At 43.5% G+C, this 22,221-nt stretch overlaps 1 long non-coding RNA gene across 1 annotated transcript; it reads left to right on the top strand.

Annotated features, from left to right (window-relative positions):
* The first annotated feature begins 4,856 nt into the window (after window positions 1-4,856).
* On the top strand, window positions 4,857-5,761 carry LOC123579620. The gene is made up of 2 exons (XR_006702853.1): window positions 4,857-4,967; window positions 5,280-5,761. It is a non-coding gene; the product is annotated as an uncharacterized LOC123579620 (long non-coding RNA).
* Window positions 5,762-22,221: the final 16,460 nt, after the last annotated feature.

The following is a 22,221-nucleotide window of genomic DNA, read 5'->3' as shown; positions in this document are numbered from 1 at the left end:
CCTTTTGTAAAAAAAGAACGTATTTTGGCAGTTGAAAACAGGTGCTCGTTAGGTTCATTCACGATATGAGACAGATCAGTGTGCATTTGAAACTCCTCTTTCTTCAGAGCAGAAAATTGTGAGGGTTGAGCAAAACAGAAAACAGAGCCCTTTTCTAAATTTAGCAGTGTCATATGACCCCACTCGTCTTTGTACTCAGAGCATTAAGGTATTAGCCACATTGCTTCATGGATGTAGCATATAATTACTCTAGGAAAAGGGGAGCATGACCAACCAGCATAGATACAAGTGTTGGGCTTCTATCTGTCCTTTTTGATCTAAGGAAATGGACCTCAGAGTGCCACTGGAGCATCCCCCTTGACAGCTTGTCATTTGGGTAAACTTTCCCACTGCAGGCAGAAAACAGTTCCTCCATTTTTATACCTCTTTCAGAGCAGCCGATGTTTAAACACTTTTCACGCAGATTTTTTTTTTTTTCTTTTTTTTCCTGTTTGCTCCTTTAACTGTGAGTTCTGCAATGGAGGCAAATTCACTTCTGTTGTCAGGATGGCTTCAGACCAACATGATATAGTTCTCAATAGATCCCCTGTCATGAATCTCTGACTGTGGTGTTTTGTTTGTTTTATTTTGAAAGGACTCTTTATAGGGTAATTTGGACATGAATCCTTAAAGCTTTTAGGGTTTCATTTTTTTTTTTTTTTTTTTTTTTTTAAGAGCATTTCAGGTTTAGTGCACTTCGGGAACTTGCAATTTAAGATTAAGCTGGGAATGAGAATCTCAAGAGCTATCACTGCCTTTAGATGTGTTTATCTGCAAACTAAAATTCTTAAAATGCCATTTCTGTTTTGCAGAAGGTAGATCTTTCCAGCCAAGCAAGGGTTTACAAAGCCATGGTTAGGAACTAAGATTTGCTTTAGTAGCAGTGGGGGATGGGGGAACCGACACATATTAAAATTGAGAAAAGGCCTACCCAAGCTCAGGGAAACAGCCGTGGCTCTCACACGGTATCAGTGTTTATGGGGGAATTTTTTTTGCTCTCTGGGCCCACGGAAGGGAAGGAGTAGGAGGAAGTAACTAGGATTGTCCCATACTTGAAGGAAGCGGAGGGCCTCAGCTGGTTGCTAAAAATTCAATTAAAAAAAAAAAAAAATGTAGCTCAGGCGTGTAGGAAGCTGTGAGAATTTGGTTTTAGGATTCCGGTGTTTCTACTTGGAAACTTATCACCCTGTTTCCTCAATCTGCCTTTAAATATGTTTGATGATGATGCCCACTGATTAGTTTTGGATGTCTTTCATGAAATCCATTTTTTTTCTTAGACCTTGTGTACATAGTGACTTTTTTAAACATTTAGAATGCATTGAGATATTATCCTAGAGTTTAAATTATTTTTTGAAATTATTCTTCACAAATAAAAGGCTCCAGATTTCTCTAAATACCCTTCCTTCTTTTCTTTCTTTCTTTCTTTCTTTTTTCTATTTTTTTTTAGTAACCTCGAGGCCCCACGCCACCCCAAGATCAAGAGTCCTATGCTCTCCCGGCTGAGCCAGCCAGGCACCCCTAAATACCCCTCTTTTTCCAAACAATCCTCCTGAAGTTAGATTAAAAGTTGAGTTGGTCTCTATGACCTTTGCTTGTCTTTAAAAAAAAAAAAAAAAAAAAAAAAGTAAAATTAAACAGACTGCTGTTTTGGAATGTCCCTTGCCAAACGATAAATCATAACTTTATCAACTTCCCCAGAGGCCTTCAGAACGAAAGAAAGAAAAGAAAAAAGTTCAGCTAAGTTCAGTTGCTCTGTAAACTCATCCTAAAAGGTACCATTCCTTGCTATGTATTTGCTCACAAGGCGGCATTTGAACGACCGCAAAACACACTTTCCTTTTTTGAACCGGGGTGAGGATCCTTGATGCAGGGGAAGTTTGGGCGGAGGACAGGCTCAGCCCAGGGATGGCTCAGCCTCAGATTTAACTTCCTCAGGTGCAGAACTGAAGCCTGGTACGGGGGAGAGTGATCCAGAGCTCAGAGTTTCCAAGTTAAGGAAACAGTAGATTCATTTCCAACGGTGGTCTTTCCAAACTACTCCTGCTTCTAAATACGGAAGCTTCCTTTGTGTTTCAGTGGCTCTGCATGTACCATTTTCCAGTCTGTGGCACGGTGCTCTCTCTCTCTCTCTCTCTCTCTCTCTTCCTGTCTCTTAATAATCCAGAGTACTTGAGAACGCATTAATACTCGAGAGGGTTTGGCACTTTACTTTACAAAATGTCTCGCATGTCAAGAAAGGGAAAGAGTTCCTCCAATCACATTATCTATGTGCATTTTCTGCCTCTTTTTAAAAATCTCTCCAAATCCTACTCCTAACTACATTTCTGATTAATCTCTCGGCTCACAAGTGAACTCAGGAACCACACTCCACTGACAGTGAACTATCTTTAGGAGATGAATTCACTACAATTCACTGTTCTGCTACTTGGACTGATCCATCCGGCAGCATTTTCTTGTCTAAGAAGGTCTAGATATTTCAATCTTTGCAGTACAAGGATGAGGTGTGTTTTTAGGAGACTCACTCTTTTCCCTTATTTCTCTAATCATTTTCATACTATCTCAAAAATGGAGAATTAAAAATCTGCAGAAACATCCAGCTTCCCTTTTTTTCTTCTATAGTCAGTAGGTCAAAAAATGTAGTAATAGGAAGTGGACGCATGAGAAATAGGTTTTAAAAATTGTCATATGCAAATCATTTAAGTTTTGTTTCTATAGAACTTTAAATTGAAGTATCATATTTTCATGTGTATATACATATATATGTATATACACATGTAAATACTCAGGCTCAGTGACATTCTTGAGAAAGTCGACCTGAAGTCAAAGTACTAAAACCACAGCCCTTGAGAATTGGAAATCATACAATTTTGTTTATCCCAGCTCTGTCATTATACAAAGGGAAATTTAGGCTGAGGAAAGCTCTTTCGCTTGCCTCGGGGTCCTTGGGTTCTGGTCCTGACTTCGCCATGTAATTTTGCACTGATCCTCTAGGACCTTTAGTTTCCTCATCTGTAAAGTGGGTCCACCGGGAGGTGAGATTTTAAGATCTGTAACGTGTACGATTTTGCAGGCATAGGATGTGGATCACGCAAAGGTGGACGTCCCGGATGCCAGGTGACCCCTCAGTCCACCTTTTCTCCAGGGGATCTGTTTATTTTGGCCCTGGACAGGCATTAGCCACCCTTAAGTAAAAGCTTGAGTTCTGGCAGCTGGGGTTTTCCTGCCTGTGTGGGTTTCTATATTTTCACCAGCCTTTGACTCAGAAAAACCCAATTCAAGTGGATGCCTTTGGTACAAGTGGCAACAGATACCAGCATATCCAGAACCGTCGGGATCTCATTTCCTGCTTCCCCCGGCCTCCCTGTCTCTGCCTCGGCTTTTAGCTTTGCCAGAAGGAGTCCGTTGTCCTTTTGGGAATTCCCTCAACCACCCGTCATTTCGGGCTGAACATAAATGATTTATCCAGCAAGAGTTAATAAAATTGACTGTGGTCTCCGAAGAAGGGATAGTTTGTCAAATCTATATCTTCAAACTAATTGAATATATTTTTCATGAATTGTGATTAATGTAAGGTAATTTCAGAGGATGGCTTTTACTAATTAATGAATCCATCACACTGACTCATCTTGGCAGACTAAACTTTAAAAGTTCACGGCTGCCTTCTTCAAAACCAGGATCCCATACGTACCTAGTTTAGTGGTTTAATGTAATTCTTAAGAAAGCAAGCAGATTGAGCAATACTTTAATTCAGAAACAAGTTGCTCAATGTGTGTTCTCTGAAAATAACAAGCCTGAGAAGGGGAAACTATAAAACACGGGCGGTAAGCTAATGTATTCCTGCTTCTTGATTGATTTCACATTTACAACAAAGCTCACATTATTAGAAAGGATTTGGAAAGGTCAGCCAGAAGCATCTTACTACCCATAGAAGGATTTCTGAAGTAGCACCAAATTCACTCAAAACAACACAATAAAGAGAAAACTTATCTGAGTTAGGACAACACGGCTGGCTCTCAGACTTTACAGAACTTAGGAAATAAATGCAGGTGGGTTGTTTTTTCTCCCTGCTCACAGAAAAGTTTGTTTTAAAAAGGCAAGGGAGTTATGGTTTCAAGAAAGGAAAATGGTTCGTGTTTTTCTTATCACATCAAAAGGGACATACACGCCCTTTAACAGAAAGCAATTAGGGGCCTTTCAAAGAATGAGTCTGCCTGTAGCAAATGGCAGTTGGTGTGGAAACAGGTAACACACACACCTAGAACCAGGCAGGACCAAAATGGAAAAGAAACAGAAGAGAAGGAAGAGAAGAGAAGAATTAAGAAAGAGAAAGAGAGAAAAAAAGAGAGAAAGAAAGAAAGAAAGAAAGAAAGAAAGAAAGAAAGAAAGAAAGAAAGACAGGCAGGCCTGGATTCCAGCTTGGGGGGTGGTTTACAACCACACAGAACACTCGGAGAACTAGAATTCTGCCCTTCTAGAATATTCGCTGAAGTGAATCTCAGTGATTCTGGGCCCAGGACCCCACAGACTTCTGCCTGGTGTCTCTGGATGGGAATAGGAGGGCAGTGGTGAGAGTGCAAACGGCTTCCTCAGGTGGGCGAGTGGAGAGGGATGGGGGGTGGGGCGGGTGGGATGAGTTTGGAAGGATCCAGAGCCTCCAGAACCTTTCTCCACACCTACCCTGAATAGCTGCAGCGCGGAGAATTCTTCTCCTTTGGGATGCAAATGTGGCATTCACAGCCAATCAGGTCTTCTGAGTGGATTAACCAGTAGTCAGTCCAGTTTTGGTTGGGGGAGGAGGGGAGGGAGAAAAGAAAGAGAAAAAGGAAAAGAATTTTCTTCTAATGGAGCGGAGGGAGAGACGGAGTAATCATCACCATAATGGACGGGTGACTTATAGGGACCTTTCCCAAGTGCCAGTTCTGGGCTGAGTAAGGGCTTTCTATTCTTATTCCCTAAACTTCCGGTTAGGTAAACCTCCCCTCGCTGACACTCCCTGAGTTTCCTAAAATCCCGTAGTCATCTTTCCTGAGGGCATTTGATGTTTTTCCTACCTTAAACACCCACTCTTCCTAAGCGCCATCTATGTGAAACGGGTACAGAACCCTGGGGGTGAAATTATGAGGTTCCCAGTTAAAATATGATAAGGGGAAAAAACATCGTTGGATTGTCGTATGGTATGATGTCCGGCACAGACCAAGCCCTCGATAAAACCTGACCATTGTGTTTGCATTCCCTTTCAGGTTATCTGTTCAGAAACTGCCAGTAAAGCTAACGTACCGACTTTCTTCAGTCTGGAACCGGATTAAATAGTAAGAGTCTCAAAATGTGTTAAAAATCAGTGATTCTTGAGAAAACTTATCTCACCCATATCGTGACTTACCTACCACAGAAACTTCTAAAAGCTTGATATTATTTTTATGTATGAAATTCTAGACTCTTGGTCCCATCTGGTCTCCTAATATCCAAGTTCATGAGAAAAGTAAGTGCCCCCCGCCCCCCAATTTCCTACAGTGAGCATTTAACAGGTACCTGCATCCAACAAGCAGGTAAGGAAAAGTAACAGCTTCCAGATGTAAACAGGAATGTAAACATTACTGGGCTAATGTGGTCATTCATTTTTTCCCCCCTTAGACAAAGGTAGGTTTTCAAGCCAAGTGGAACATAGGAATATCTACAAATGTAAAAAATCTGCTCTCAGCGTGTAATTACATTTGTTTTTCTATTCTTGATGTTATTGTGAGTACTTTTTCGTCTTTCTTACCCGTTCCAGCCAAATATGTGTCGTAATTTTATTGGACTTTTTAGAACCAGGAATTGATATTGGGTTTTGTTTTTTGGTTTTTTTGGTTGTTTCTTATTTATGTCAAAATTTTCTGCTTTTAAGTGTGCTAATTCTTTCTTCCATTTATGTTGATAGATAATATCTACATTTATATCGCCTTAAGGTATATTGAGAATCGCACTGGGTATGGAGGGGAAACCAGGAAGCTAGAACTTAGGAAAGGAAAATACACTTAGCAGATGATTTCACCCCTCACAGAGGGGTGGGGTGGGAAGGGGGGTGCTTGGCTTTGAGATTTTACTTTTTTTTTTTTTTTACAAGAAGGAGGTATTTAGGTATGGCTTGAATAATTGAAAATACAAAGAAAACACGCCAAGATTCCTGAACCATCTGCTGTGGGGTGGGCTCACCTGTTGGGTCCGGAGAGCAGGAGGCGGGGAGAGGGCTGGACTGCAGCGCAGAGGGTGAGGGCGGGGGCGGAGGGCGTGGGCTGGGTGGCGGAGGGGGGGGGGTGGGGTGGGGTGGGGACTCTGGGGACTCAGCTGCTCGCTCGGTTGGCCTGATTCTCAGCCGTTTTCTGTCTCCCCCACCCACGAATTTCCCCCAAGTGTGCAAAGACCTGCACCTCGCAACACGCTGCAGGGGCCACGGTGACTGTGTAAAAGTTGGGGCACACAGCCTGGCTGGAGGGAGGGGGAGGAGAGAGGGAGAGAAAGAGGGAGGGAGGGAGAGATCACGTGATTTTCTGGAACGCAGATTAGCTTCTTTATTTTGATTCTCTAGCAAACTCACTATCTCCAAAATGCGTTGAGTGCATGGAAAGAGTAAAGTCACGTTCCACTGGAAAGGGTCACTTCTTAAGTTCACACGAACTGACTCTTTGATCCTCCCTCATTGCTCTGAAGATTTACTTCTCTTTCAAATCAAATAATTTGTTTCTCATTCTGAAAAAAGCTTTCTAGATGTGATTTCCCTTTTGAAAGAACGACTTTGAAGTCTTCCTCCAGCACATCCTTTCTTAAAGGGACTTGGAAAGGGGGGGACAAACGGGGGGGGGTGGGGAAGACCGTTTTGAAAAGTCACTTTCCAAATACCCTGTCTTTCCATGAAAGACTCTTGAACTGAAACTGGCCAGCTGCCTGGAGATCACTTCAAGTGCACCTCCTGGGGCTGGACCACCCCATGCTCCCGAGGGGAGCACCCAAACTTCTCCTTGTGGACCCAGGAGCCTGGTGAAGGTAAAGGTGGGCAGAGTAGAAAGGAAACTGTGTTCTCATTTTTGAGCAAAGCCACTTCCGTGGGAGGGCTCTTGGCTCTGAATTAGCAAGGATTGCCAAACGCGTTTAGTTCTTGTCTCCTAGGACTTCGGGGCAGGGACAGCTGAAATCCCGGGCTGGTGGGTTCCTGGGATGGTTGGATTTCAGGCTTCGGGTCTGTGGGGTGTTTATTAACTTCATCCCGGTACGTGGACCGTGCCAGGTTGCAGCACCTGCCCCACAGTGGCCAAAAACACCGGCAACACATTCAAGCCTCTCAGTGCAGAATAAGATGTGTGCACACGAAGTGACCTTTAATTGTGCCTTAGAAACTCATGTCAGACCAACATGTGGTTTCACTTATTCAGCAGAGGTTATTACATTTCAAGCTGGTTTGTGTTAGTTTTCAGCATTTAAATAAAGCATTTTCTCTGTCATATATTTGATGTGGCTCAAAGAAGCTTGCTTCTTTTTTTTTTTTTTTTCCTGCCCCTCATAGACTGTATTGTTTGATTAGTTCTTTTTGTCAAGTGAGATCAAAGATGCTTTTTCTTTAGGAGAGATCTTTTCTTAAATCAACAGAATGGATTCCATGGTAAAGAGGAATTTTGTTTAAAAGATTCTGAAAAGGGAAAAGATTTCAATGGGAGTGAAAAAGAGATGGTTTGAGGGGCACCTGCGTGGCTCAGTCGGTTGAGCATCCGACTTCAGATTGGGTCATGGCCTCGAGGTTCATAGATTTGAGCCCCCTGTTGGGCTCTGTGCTGACAGTGCAGAGCCTGCTTGGGATTCCCTCCCTCTCTCTCTCTCTCTCAAAATAAATAGAAATCAAAAAAGCATTAAACAAATAAAGCCCCTTCCTATAAAAAAAAAAGAGATGGTTTTATTTTTGCATTATACTTATCTGTCAAAGAGTTCGACGAAAGTAAATACTGTGGCATGCTGAACTTTGGATTCACTATAGCAAGGCTTTTGCAGTCTTAGCTTCCCCTATTGTGGCAATATCCATTCACGTTTTGTGATCTGTGGCCATCAGAGAGCTACCCGTCTCTCCTGCTGGCTTTCCTATGGAGCAGGTGCTGGCCCCCTGGCCTTTGCTCATGCTGTTTTTAGCCACCTGGAATGTCCTTTCCATGCCTCTTTACTGGACACTCCCTCCTATACTTTGAGAGGAAACTCAGCAGTTTCCAGAAAACGTCGGTGTTACAGTTAGCTCTAGGAAGGGCCAACCAAGTTATATTGAAACTATTTACTTGTGGACCTGCCTCTCCCTAGGGGCAGGAAATGTGTTCTTCACCAATGTTCCTCTCACCTCCCTGTGCTTGTCAGAGCTCAGCACGCGTCTGTCAATCTGAACTGAACAAAGACAGACATTATGGTCAGCATCTGCTTCGCTATTAAAAAAAAAAAAAAAAAAAAGACAAGGGGCGCCTGGTGGCTCAATCGGTTAAGGGTTAAGTAGCCGACTTCGGCTCAGGTCATGATCTCATGGTTTTTGGGTTCGACACCCGCATTAGGGTCTGTGCTAACAGCTCAGAGCCTGGAGCCTGCTTCGGATTCTGTGTGTGTGTCTGTCTCTCTCTGCCGCCTCCCTCACTCACGCTGTCTCTCTCAAAAATAAATAAACATTGGGGCGCCTGGGTGGCGCAGTCGGTTAAGCGTCCGACTTCAGCCAGGTCACGATCTCGCGGTCCGTGAGTTCGAGCCCCGCGTCGGGCTCTGGGCTGATGGCTCAGAGCCTGGAGCCTGTTTCCGATTCTGTGTCTCCCTCTCTCTGCCCCTCCCCCGTTCATGCTCTGTCTCTCTCTGTCCCAAAAATAAATAAACGTTGAAAAAAAAAAAAATTAAAAAAAAAAAAAATAAATAAATAAACATTAAAAAAATAATAAAGGATCAAACAGTGAAATTCATACTTAAGACATAAATTGTTACCAAAAAAAAAAGACGATTAGGATTATATCGGGAGTATTTGGCAGTCCCACAGTAAATATCATGTGTCATGGGGCGCCTGGGTGGCTCAGTCGGTTAAGCGTCCGACTTCAGCTCAGGTCATGATCTCACCGTTTGTGGGTTCGAGCCCTGCGTCGGGCTCTGTGCTGACAGCCCGGAGCCTGCAGCCTGCTTCAGATTCTGTGTCTCCCTCTTTCTCTGCCCCTCCCCTGCTCATGCTATCTCTCTCTCTCTCTGTCTCTCAAAAGTAAATAAACGTTTTAAAAATTAGAAAAAAAATAGCATGTGTCCAGCATCACGGTGGAATACACAGATACTCCTAGAGAGCACTTACCATAATCGCCAATGATACGTATTTTTCTTATTTACTGTGTTAACCCATTGCCTCAGCTTAAACATGTCTGCTCCACGAGGGCAGAGTTTTTGTCTTGTTTTCTTCACTGCTATGTCCCCAGCAGTGGGAACAACACCCATTTGTCGGCCGTTGCTCCAAAATTATTTGTTGGCTGAACAATCTAGACACCCATTTGCCCACTTCCTGTCACGATGACGGGGGAAAACTGAGATAGCCATCCAAATAATTCAAACCAAAGATTACTAATTACTAAATAAGTCCTGGGGATGTGGTGACTGTTAGTTAACAATACCGCGTTGCCTATCGGAAAGTTGCACAGAGCAGATCTTAAAGAGGTTTTCGTCACAAGAAAAACATTTGTAACTGTGTGTGGTGATGGATGTTAAGGAGCCTTCGCGTGGTGACCATTTCACAATATATACAAATACTGAATCATCATGTTGTATGCCTGCAATTAACATAATGTGATATGTCAGTGATGTCTCAAAAAAGAATTTTTTTTTAAGTCCACTTTTTAAAAAAAAATTTTTTTTTTTTAACGTTTATTTATTTTTGAGACAGAGAGAGACAGAGCATGAACGGGGGAGGGGCAGAGAGAGAGGGAGACACAGAATCCGAAGCAGGCTCCAGGCTCTGAGCCATCAGCCCAGAGCCTGACGCGGGGCTCAAACTCACGGACTGCGAGATCGTGACCTGGCTGAAGTCGGAGGCTTAACCGACTGAGCCACCCAGGCGCCCCCAAGTCCACTTTCTTTTGAGTTAGGACTCAAGAGGCCTCAGTTAGGTGGGTGTTTAATTTTTTTTTTTTCCAACGTTTTTTATTTATTTTTTTGGGACAGAGAGAGACAGAGCATGAACGGGGGAGGGGCAGAGAGAGAGGGAGACACAGAATCGGAAACAGGCTCCAGGCTCTGAGCCATCAGCCCAGAGCCTGACGCGGGGCTCGAACTCACGGACCGCGAGATCGTGACCTGGCTGAAGTCGGATGCTTAACCAACTGCGCCACCCAGGCGCCCCTAGGTGGGTGTTTATTAACGATTCTCCAGTTGCACTGAGTGTGCGTTCACCTTCGGGCCCCCACATAGCGCACCGTGTGGTTTGGATGTATCTTCAGTGCCCAAGACAGTATATTCTTTGTTTATTCAAAACTCAGGTAACCGCATGAAAAAGCAAACCTATCAGGAAAATGCGTTATCTGGTATCATAAAGAATTGCCCAGATAGCATGTAACCATTCTTTCTTTGGTCTCGTTCCGCCCGACAGTCTTCAAAGTGTAGGTGCCTAATAAAGTTTCCTAGACTTGACCTTAGCCGCGAAACTTCACAAAGTCAGAGCCTTCGGGGTGTAGAACACAGGCTTCGTGACGTCATGGAACAGCCAGGTTGGGTTCCTCGCTCTATCCCACACGTCCTGGCAAAATGCCTGGCGCATAGTAGGCGATCAAGAACTGTGTTGATGGGGGCTCCTGGCTGGCCCAGTCAGTGGAGCACGTGACTCTCGGTCTCAGGGTTGTGAGTTCAGGCCCCGCGTTGGGGGTAGAGATTACTTGAAAATAATCTTAAAAAGAGCTGTGTTGAATGAATGAATGAGTGAGTGAATGAATAGTCTATCCCAGCGACTGTTGTATAGATTGAACTTTAGGCACCGTTCGAGATCATGAACAGCGGGGGGAGAAATTTCCCCGGCTTGTTACAAAGTAGTGGTTGGATGGCTAACCATTTAATTTGAACATCTAGCTGGCCACTTGTATGCCCAATTAAAAGTTTCCAACCACAGTTTTGCTTGTGTACATATTGCCCCTGTAATTAACCTCGTGTGTGAAATACACTGGGTTTTCTGTAACAGAAGAAACAACAAGGAAATTCATATACCTGTGGGAGAGAGGTGAGCGTTACAAAAATCCCAGGAGTGAAAAACAACAGAAAAAAATTTTTTTTTCTGTAAACAACAGAAATTAATGCAAAAATTAATGCAATTAGATTTTTTTTTTTTTTTTTTTAAGTTCCTTAGCGCACAAAGCCTCTGAGAGAGAATTTGGGCCTTGGCCAAAAAAAAAAAAAAAAGAAGGCCAATAGGCCAATGCAAGGTCTAGCCACTCAGTATGTTGGTTTGCTTTTTCTGTGTGATGAACCGTGCCAAAATGTAGAACCTTGAAGCAACCAACTGTTACAAAAAGTATTCTAATTTTGGGGGCGCCTGGGTGGCTTAGTCGGGTAAGCCTCCAACATCGGCTCCCGTCATGATCTCGCTGTCCATGAGTTCAAGCCCTGCGTCCAGCTCTGCGCTGACAGCTCAGAGCCTGAGGCCTGCTTTGGATTCTCCGCTCTCTCTCTGCCCCTCCCCCGCTCACATCCCGGCTCTCTCCGTCTCTCAAACATGAATAAAAACATCAAAAAATAACAAAATAGAGACAAACAAGTATTTTAATTTTTAATAACTGAAAACAGTAGCAGAGCCGTTTTAGGTTCAGAGCAAACTTCAGAGGAAGGTAGAGAGATTTTCCGTGTATCTTCTGCTCCCACACGGGCGCATCCTTTCCTGCCCAGCCAGGCACGGCCTTTCCCCAACCATTTAGTTTCTAGGTCGTCTTCTTCTAGGTGAAGCCAGGCAGGCTGGTCACAGTTGGGCTCTCGCTCATGCATCTGTGGCCAGCTGGCCAGCTGCTGGATGATGATGGATGGCCTCCCTCGCGTCCAGCTGGGGAGTCGAGGAGTCCTCAGCTGGGACGGTTTGTCACCCTCATCCTCCAGGACAGTAGCCCAAAGTTCTGCACCTGACGGTCTCAGAGTCCCGAAGGGCAAGAAGAGGGAAACCTACAAAGCGTCTGGAAGCCTGGGCTCAGGGCCTGCCGCGTATCACCAGGCCTTGAAGATAATGCTAACAAAGTATTCCGGTTGGGGAAAAACTGGTTTAGGCAAAACTAAATAATCCAATCAGTAAATCAGCCGAATCTGGCAGACAGGGACCGCCGAATGTAAACATTGGAGAGACGATTTAGCCAAGCGCTATCAGCATACAATAGTTGGGCCATACACTAAAAAAGGACTTGTTGATCTGCAAGTCAAATTTAAAGTAAAGCCTCGGGTCTTCTCACTATTTTTATGTAAGAAGCAAGTAGAAGTGGAAGTTTTAGTATTTTCCTTTGCCACCCTGGGGATCAACCATCCTCTCCTCTTTGGAGACGCTCCATATGCTGAGTTTTTTGTGGGTTTTTTTTTTTTTTTTGACTTTTTAAATGTTTATTATTATTATTTTTTAAATCTACATCCCAGTTCACATATGGTGTAATAATGATGTCAGGAATAGAATTTAGCGATTCGTCCCTTATACCCAATACCCAGTGTTCCCCCCAACGAGTGCCCTCCGTAACGCCCCATCACCCATCCAGCCCATCCCCCTACCAACACCCGGCCAGCAACCCTCAGTATGTTCTCTGTATCGAAGAGTCTCTTGCGGTTTGTCTCCCTCCCCGCTTTTATATTATTTTTGCTTCCCTTCCTTTATGTTCATTTGTTGTGTCACATGACGCTGGTCTTTCTCCGACTGCTTTCTTTTGCTTAGCATAATGCACTCCGGTTCCATCCACGTCGTTGCAAATGGCAAGGTTCTGTGTGCCGCCTTCTCTCAGCTTTGAGGGCAGGGATCATTTCTCATGGGCTTTTGTATCTCCAGGGCGAATTAGGAGCTTCTTTCAGACCATACGACTTTGACTGAACGTTTAAATCTTCTGCTTCTCAGTTTCTTCATCTATGAGATAAAGCTGATAACAGTACTCGTCTCATAAAGCCATGGGAGGGTCATATGTATAGCGCCTACAAGGTGTTCAGAGCGTCAGACACGTGATAGGCCCTCATTACACGTTAGTTATTCTTAACCATTACTGTTATTGTTAATCTCATCGTTACTGGCAATCATGGTTGATCAAATTCTGTAAGAAAAACTTTTGTAACTCTCCATTTTTATTTCATTTTTTAATGCGTTTTAAAGTTTATTTATGTTTATTTCTTTCTTAAATATTTACTTATTTTGAGTGAGTGGGGGTGGGGGCAGAGAGAGAGGGAAAGAGAAGCCCAAGCAGGCTCCGCACTGCCCGCACAGAGCCCGATACTGAGCTCAAACCCACGAACGGTGAGATCACGACCTGAGCCGAAAGCAAGAGTCGACGTTTAACTGGCTGAGCCACCCAGGTGCCCCAATATAACTCTTTTTTTTTTTTAAAGGAATCTTAAAATTACTTTCAAACTTCATATATATGCTTTTTTAATATCTAATGTTACTGGAAGTACATAGAATTGGCATATTCTCAAGACAGCAAGACTTCCATTTCAATTTGGTGTTACAGTGCGTCCTGGGGCGTTTTCACGCATGTATAATCTCATGCGTACCCCCTACTATCTTGGGAAGGTGGACCAGACCTTTAAAATTTGTATTTTTTGGCTTGTTTGTTTTGGTTTGTTTATTTTTGGGAGACAGAATGTGAGCAGGGGAGGGGCAGAGACACACACACACACACACACACACATAGAATCCGAAGCAGGCTCCAGGCTCTGAGCTGTCAGCACTGACACGGGACTCCAACTCAAGAACTGCGAGATCATGACCCGAGCAGAAGTCAGATGCTTAACGGAGCCACTCAGGTGCCCCAGACCTTTCAAATTTGTAAGAAAGAGATTACGTCCCAGCTACCTGGAAATATGGATGATCGGTATACACCAGGAATGATAGCAATAGCATCCTGCTGATACCCGGGTGAAGATCACTGACTGTGTGACCTCACGCCTGTCACTTAGCCCTCCAGAGCCTTGGTTTTCACATCTTACCTTCCTCTAAGATTTACCAGCTACGTGAACATTGTATGGGCAAGCGCACTATTTTAAATTCCACTGTGCTGCTCACACATTATCAGTTATGCCTAGGAGGCACTTGCGTCTTCGTGGCTGGATAGTAGAAATCCATTTTCAGACCCAAAGAGGACACATTAAAGTTATCTTCAAGTTTATGGTCGAAAACAAACACCTGACTTAATTTTCAATTCCAGCCTCTTTTAATTCACGATGTTTTGGTCCCTTGTGTTCGAATGAGGATCACGGAACCTTGTCTTTGTGGGCTGAACATACTGTTCATGAGGTTGGACACAATTACCTAGGTTCTAATTAGATACTCGAGATAGAGAGGCGCCTGGCTGGCTCAGCCGGTGGAGCGTGCGACTCTAGATCTTGGGTTGTGAGTTTGAGCCCCACGTTGGGGCACAGAGATTCCTTAAAAAAAAAAAAAGATAACAGTTGTTGATGAAAAGGAAATTGAGTAGATGAGTGAATGAGTGCTTTGTATTGGAGGAGATCCTGTCCATGCTTACAGGATTTATGTCACTGTTGCAGGTGGTTATAAACCTGTGCTGCATTCAGAGCTGGTTCTTGAGTCCTTCGTCTGTGGGACTGAAGTCCGATCTAGCCCAGAGAACCACTCCCTCAAATAAAGCATTTAGCACAACGTGAGCCTAATAATAGGGAGCCCGTGAGATTTTGCTTTCTGCTGGGCCCGGGGCTACGTTCATTAAAAGTTTTTCTGGTGGGGCGCCTGGGTGGCTCAAGTGTTGGACTCTTGATTTCCGATCAAGTCGTGATCTCCCCGTTCCTGAGCTCCAGCCCCGCGTTGGGCTCTGTGCTGATAGTGCAGAGAGCCTGCTTGGGATTCTGTCTCTCCCTCGCTCTTTGCCCCTCCCCTGCTCACGCTCTCTTTCCCAAAATAAACATAACGTACGTTATATACATCAGCATTAAAAAAAAAAAAAAAGGTATTCTGGTTTGAACTCTTGGATCAGTTGATCTGGGTTTTTGTGTTTCATTCAGACTTTACTGCTGTGGGAATTTGTGCGACTTGGCTTAATTGCTCTGGATCTCTGTGTTCTCGCCTGTCAATTGAGTGAGCCAACAAGGCCCATCTCACTGAGTTACTATAGTTATGAGAATGGTTGTGTTTGTTATAATACTTATTGGTACTTATTCCATGTCGGGCATGTTCTCGTCCCTCATCATGGCCCCTAGAATCCATCAAGGTGGGCAGATCACGTCATGAAAATACATCCCACCCCATGCAATAAACTTAATTCACTTTGATGACGCACGTATACATACCTTTACAAACGGTTTCAGTTTTTCCGAACTGTCCCTTATACAAAAATTTTTGCACGTGTGGTGGGGTGAAGAAATAAAATAGTTGTGGATCAGCAGGAAATAGTAGAATATAAAAAATAAGGAATTCAAAAACAATTTTTTAATGTTTATTTGTATTAGAGAAAGAGAGAGAGAGAGACAGCGCGGGAATAGGGGAGGGGGCAGAGAAAGACAGACACAGAATCGGAAGCAGGTTCCAGGCTCCCAGTCGTCAGCACAGAGCCCGAGTGGGGCTGGAACTCGCCAGCCGTGAGATCATGACCTGACCTGAAGTCGGACACTTAACCTACTGAGCCACCCAGGCGCCCCAGGAAATTTTTTTTTTTTTTTTTTTTTTTTTTAAGGCAAGGATGACTCACTCATTATTATCCTTTTGAAGAACGGAGTTGTTCTTTGGGGAGGGACTAGTTCCACGGTCAATAGATTCAGGAAACACAACCTCCTCCCTTTGAAAATCCACAGCAAGTTTCCTCCGCTGATTTGACCACAGCAATCGTTATTGTATATTCATTCTATCATGGCTAACATAGTCTGGAACCCTCTAGCTGATTTGCTATATATCTGCAAGAACTCAAGCAAACGTTGAGCATGTGCACCTGAACCAGAAGGCACCTTCCTGTGAGCTGGGAGGGTTTGTAATCCAGGAGGGAAGGCAAGCGAATAGCCGTCTCATGAGTTTTTCAACTGATTCTGGTGGTTGGCAGAGGTGGCTTTAAAAGCTGATCGACAACACAGAAGATCTGGTGAACAGGAACTAGATCTGTAAGAAAATAATAAAAAGGCGCTGAGCGTGGCTTGGACAGTGTGATAAAATGGCTCTCTGTCCTTTTAGCAGGGGTGGGGGGCATTCAGGGAAATGCTGTCCTGCCCCAGGTGGAGGTACTGGGAGGTGGCTGTGTACCCTAAGTGTGAATCGTTCTAACCTCTGACCCCTCATAGGGGTCAACACTATTCTTTAATCGAGAAAGTTATTTATTCAGCTTGCTTATTTCTACTTCTTTGCTTTTTCTCTTCCCTACCCTGCCCTACGTTGTTTCTCTGCCTAACGCATCCCTAACTCTTTGGAAAAGAGACCTTTCTTGTTGTCTAAGCCACCTGTGTTCAGCCGTAGAGAAAAGTACGTGGAGAGTAAAAATCAGGAAGATTCTACCACACAGGAAAGCGCGCTCCCAACATCTTGTGACCATCATCCTTGACTTTTCTGACAGTAATTGTACACGAATTCTGTGCTGTATGTCGGAGACCGTTTTTCTGCAATAATAAACATAGGCAGACATTATTTTTGCCGATGGCTTCAAATATTCCACTGTGTGGTTTGGTCGCAGTGTCTGTAACCCTTTGTCCGCTCTGGGGGGACCTCCCAGTTGTTTGCAGTTTATGATTACTCCAGATTGGGCCTTGCTCAAACACACTCGTGTGAGTAGTTCTTCACACTTGAGAGAGGTTTTCCTTAAGGTAAATCTCTAAAGGCAAGAAATCTGTATCAAAGGGTACTTGTATTTTATATATGCCTTCATACTGCCAAATTGCCTTCCGGAAAGGTTATACCAAATGACCCCCATTCCAAATGTGCAAGAAATTGCTTCTTTTGGTACCTGCAATTTTTAAACCATTTATAAGACCACTCTCGATCCCCACTTTAAAAGTATTACTATCCCTAGGGAAAAAGATTAGTTCTTTTGTGAAGTGGATCACTTCCAGAGGGGAGAAAAATGCCTACAATACAGAAAGCAGTTAATTTTCCATTTTGTCCACATAATACCAAACGATAAACGTGAACGTCTCTTTCAGGGAATTACTCGTGTTTTAAGCAGCATAGAGGTCAAATCCGAGCTCAGTACTGTACCACAAACACAAATGAGACAGAGTTTCATCTTTTCTAAGATTTCCAAGGTTTGGGAATCCTAAATGAGTGTCCTCAAGTAGATATGAATCGATCTATTGAATCAAGGATTTAATTACTTCACGTACAACGAGCAAGTTGCTAATGTAAGAGTGAATAATACCATCTTCCAAGCCTGCTTTCTAGAACTTTCCTGGCATTATTGACTGGGTATGTCCCAAAGAATGGGTTTCTAATGCTGGGTTTCCCTTTCGACAAGAGCACACTATACAATGCCTAGTTCCCGGCATCTAGTAAATATTCAATAAAACCTAGTTGAGTGCGGGGTGCCTGGGTGGCTCAGTTGGTTAAGCGTCTGACTTCAGCTCTGGTCATGATCTCCCAGTTCATGAGTTTGAGCCCCGTGTGGGGCTCTGTGCTGACGGCTCAGAGCCCGGAGCTGCTTCAGATTCTGTGTGTGTGTCTCTTTCTCTCTGCCCCTCCCTGTTCATGCTCTGCCTCTCTCTCTCAAAAATGAATAATAAAACATTCAAACAAACAAACAAATCTAGGTGAGTGAATACATGGCAAATGACAAAGTTAAAGAGTGAAGTATCCATGCTATCAGTCAGGATCTATCTAATCAGCCAGAGTTATTCAGGAGCTATTAATAGGTAACCGAAGTGTGTAAGTATAGGCTCTGAACAATCCTTCCTGGATTCTCATGTTGTCCAGAAGTAGCAACAGCAAAGCTGTGGCCAAGGGGGCCCACACGCGTGTTTTGCTTTGTTTTGTTTTGCTCAGGTGGTATTTAAACGTTTTGAAATAGTGGCCAGCATTTTTCAAGTAACCTTTACATAAAGATCGGGATTTCTGGCTTTTCTCAACGAAACGTGAGCTTTGGCCAAACCAAGTCTGAACTCGCAGCCCCATGGCAATAGGGGGCCAGGGGTGAGGAACGGTGGCCCCTCCTCCAGACCGACTTGGCCCCCACCTGGCTGCCTGGCTCACCTCTCTCTACCTGCCCGGTCTCTGTATGCATCTTGATTTTGCCACACCTTTCTTTCTTTCTTTCTTTCTTTCTTTCTTTCTTTCTTTCTTTCTTTCTTTCTTTCTTTCTTTCTTTCTTTCCTTTAAGTTTGGAATGTGTACCTTGGAGATCCTCTTATCTTAGATTATTACCCCAACTCAAAGAAATTTACATGCTCTCTCTCTCTCTTCCTGATTTTTAAGACCGTGCTATTTCTGAGCCTTCCCTTAGAGCTTGTATTTTGTTCTTTGTCGTCACCAGACTAGCAGGGATGACTCTCTAGAGAGACTGTCTCTCGGCAAACTCTCTACTGTAGGATGGTGACAATCAAAGACATCAGAATACTTTCTCCCGGGCACGTGGAGTGGGGGAGGGGAAGATTCCGAGAAAGGAAAAGACACAAGATTATGGAGGGTCATTGCTCAATCTTCCTGCTCTCGGCCAATTCTGGTCGTCAGACTAACCCCAGCAAGACGTTTACTTGAAATATTTATTTTGGAGGGCGGGGGGGGGGGGGGGGGGCGGGAATCATGATTCTACTCTGCTTTGAGGGAAAAAAAAAAAACCGAAAACTGTTGACTATTATATAATTAGACATCAAAAATACAGAGAAACATTCTTAATATTTTGCTATCAAAAAAGCAGACATTTTAGGCATTGCATACAAGATAAACACATTGCCCATCCCATCCCCCTCCTCCCCTAATAACGTAAGAATAAATGCCAAACTTCTATTACCAATTTGTAGAATTTTTTCCACCGACAAGTAGGTGTTTGGTGTCGATGTCCATTTTTTTCCAGCCAAAATGCTTTCTGTCCCCACACTATTAATTTTGTTTTTATGAATAATACAGTAGGCCCCAGTTATTATTTAGTTTGATCGTATGCTAGAGCCATGCTCTGCATTTTAATTTAAGTGTAACTGCTCAGGAAAAATGCAAATCTCTTCTATTCAAATTCAAAACAAAATAAATGGATTTTTTATGGCCTAAAGGATCTATTCATTACCAAATCATTTATCTTTTCAGAAGGAACAGTTTATATATCCAATATGCTCTCGTGCTGTCTTTATTTTCTTCATTTTTTCTCCTTTGATAAATATGCTCGCTCTTTCAAATCTCCCTCGAATCTCTGCCGATAGGGCCAGCTTATAGCAGACTGAACAAGAATATAATTAATAGCATTAAGCAGAAAGCAATGATGGCAGAAGAGGCTCGAACGCATTGGATATTTAAAAAATAATAACAAACAAATCCAACACTTGGATTGCCAGGTTAAAAAAAAAAAAAAAAAAAAGAGGCAGAAAGAAAGAAAGATACATGCCTGGACTTAACAAAGTAAAATGACATAAAGGGGAGGGAAAAGGCAGAAGTACATGTCTTTTCCACAGACTCGCTTTTTTGTGAGTCTTGTGCTCCTAGCCTTAAGAACTAGGCGCACTCGCGTTCTAATCACGCGTGCTGGTTTTGCTTCTAACATTACCTGCTATTAGAAGTTTGCTATTTTGCGTGTCAGCCTGTATTCTTTTTTTTTTTTTTTTTCCCTTTTATGGAACACTGGTTTATGTTTACATCTTGATGAAAGAAACCAGTTTAGAGAGCATTGCTTCTGGGCGGGAGGGGCGTCCGCATACAAACGGCTGTGATACAGAAAGCAATTTCCTATAAATACGTTTCATCCTAGCTGCTCTAAAGGGCCCGAATGATTTCCTCCTGAATTAGGAAGGCCCTTAAGTGAGAAACAGTAATGGCAGGTGTGAGTTTGTGGCCTTTTTTTTTTTCATCTCAGACATTTGCCGTTCTCTGGCATACCGTAGTTTAAAAATCATAGGACTGCCTTAAAGTTACGCAGAATGTTGACTTTCCCCATTCATGTTTATGTATTAAATCGGATTTCGGGGCACACTGAATGGATTTCTTTGTTCTGGCTAGATTAAGTCCGGATAGAATAATCTAGTTTAGTTATGGCCACATTGTTCAAATAATGCTAATTATAGTGCTTAACAATACAACGGCAGATTTAAATGTTCATTCTGAAGAAGGGAAAAATCATCTGCCACACGCTCAAAAAAAAAAAAAAAAAAAATGTGGACTCACTCTAACTTGCTCCCTGAAGGCCAATTTAAAGACTGGTTTTCAAAGCACTGTTTACCTTGAAATTCTTAAACACCAGCCCTGCTTCCAGCCTGCGTCTGGGATCCGTAGTAACCTTGGGGGGCTGATTCTGAGTCTTATGTAGAGAGAGTTGCAGTTTCAAACCAGTCTGCAGGCTGCTTTTCTAGTGATCTCAGGAGGGGAAGGGGAAGGGTGACCTCAGCCACCGAGGGCCCTTTCTGACCACAGGCTTCCCAAATAAAATTAGGGTTGCAAGGAGGCGGAGGAGGGATCTTTGAGGGAAGGACAGGTTCAGCTGGTCCTAGCAGGCCAGAGACAGAGCAATCCAGAGACTATCTGATAACTAACTCCTCCAGAGACAAAAATAAATCAGGGTTTCCCGCAGAGCTTCTATGAAGTGCTGTGTGTTTTTTTGTGTTTGTTTGTTTAAGAGGAGAAATGATGGGATTAGGATGGGAAGGGACGTGAGAGGACATATAAGCAAATGTTTGCCCAGGCTACTTCTTTCTGGATGCTGGGGTTTTCACTTGCATTGTCCTCCATTTTGTGATTTATTTGGGAAATTCCTGAGGTTGGAGCGCAGTGAGAGATGAAGCTCGTGGCACCAGAAAAGAAAACAAATAACACGTTGAAATATCGTTAGCAGGTGATGATGCAGAATACAGACAAATGGACGGAAGATCTCTTTAATCCCAATCATAAAGGATTTAATCATAAAAAGCAATAACTCGTGCCATGCCGACTCCAAAGTGATAAAATACTGAATGCAAGGCACAGACTATTTAGGGAATGTGTGTGGAATTTTTGAACATAAATCACCTAGCGCTCAGGGTCTGGGCGACCGTAGGAGGAGAATAGACACAAACAGCACCTCTCGAGGAAGGAAAGAAAGAGCATGAGACTCTCCAGGCCAAGGACCGCTTTCTTGTTTAACGTGGCAAAAACAGGTGATAGATTATGCTTTGAAAAAATTGGGTGTAACATATGAATAGGATCCTGGATCAGATTTACAAGTGTTTCTTATAAGCGCCATTCATCAGACAATAGGCAACGTTTGAATAAGATTTTTTTTTTTTTTTAAGATTTTATTTTTAAGTCATCTCTACATACAATGTGGGGCTTGAATTCACAACCCGGAGATCAGGAGTCGTACCCTCCACCAACTGAGCCAGCCTAGCGCTGCATTGGATAAGACTTTTATTGTTTTTACTTTATTAAAAAAGTGTTTTCAACGTTTATTTATTTTTCTGAGACAGTGAGAGAGAGTGTGAGCGGGGGAGGGGCAGAGAACGAGGGAGACACAGAATCTGAAGAAAGCTCCAGGCTCCAAGCTGTCAGCACAGAGCCCGACATGGGGCTCGAACCCACGAACCTTGAGATCATGAACCTGAGCCAAAGATGGACGCTCAACCGACTGAGCTACCCAGGTGTTCCTGAATAAGACTTTTAAATTAAATAAGGGCACTGTATCAGTGCTAATCTCGATGAGTCTCCTGTGATTATGTAGGAGAGTGTTACTTTTAAACAAAAAATACAGGGGCACCTGGGTGGATCAGTCGGTTGAGCCTCTGACTTTGGCTCAGCTCATGATCTCATGGTTCGCGAGTTCGAGCCCCACGTCGGGCTCCATGCTGGCAGCCCGGAGCCTGCTTCAGATTCTGCGTCTCCCTCTCTCTCTTCCCCTCCCCTGCCCACACTCT

This window comes from Leopardus geoffroyi, chromosome A3 (genome assembly GCF_018350155.1).
Source record: "Leopardus geoffroyi isolate Oge1 chromosome A3, O.geoffroyi_Oge1_pat1.0, whole genome shotgun sequence".
NCBI lineage: Eukaryota > Metazoa > Chordata > Mammalia > Carnivora > Felidae > Leopardus > Leopardus geoffroyi.
The sequence above is the reverse complement of the archived record's forward strand: the minus strand, read 5'-3'. Positions and strand labels throughout refer to the sequence as shown.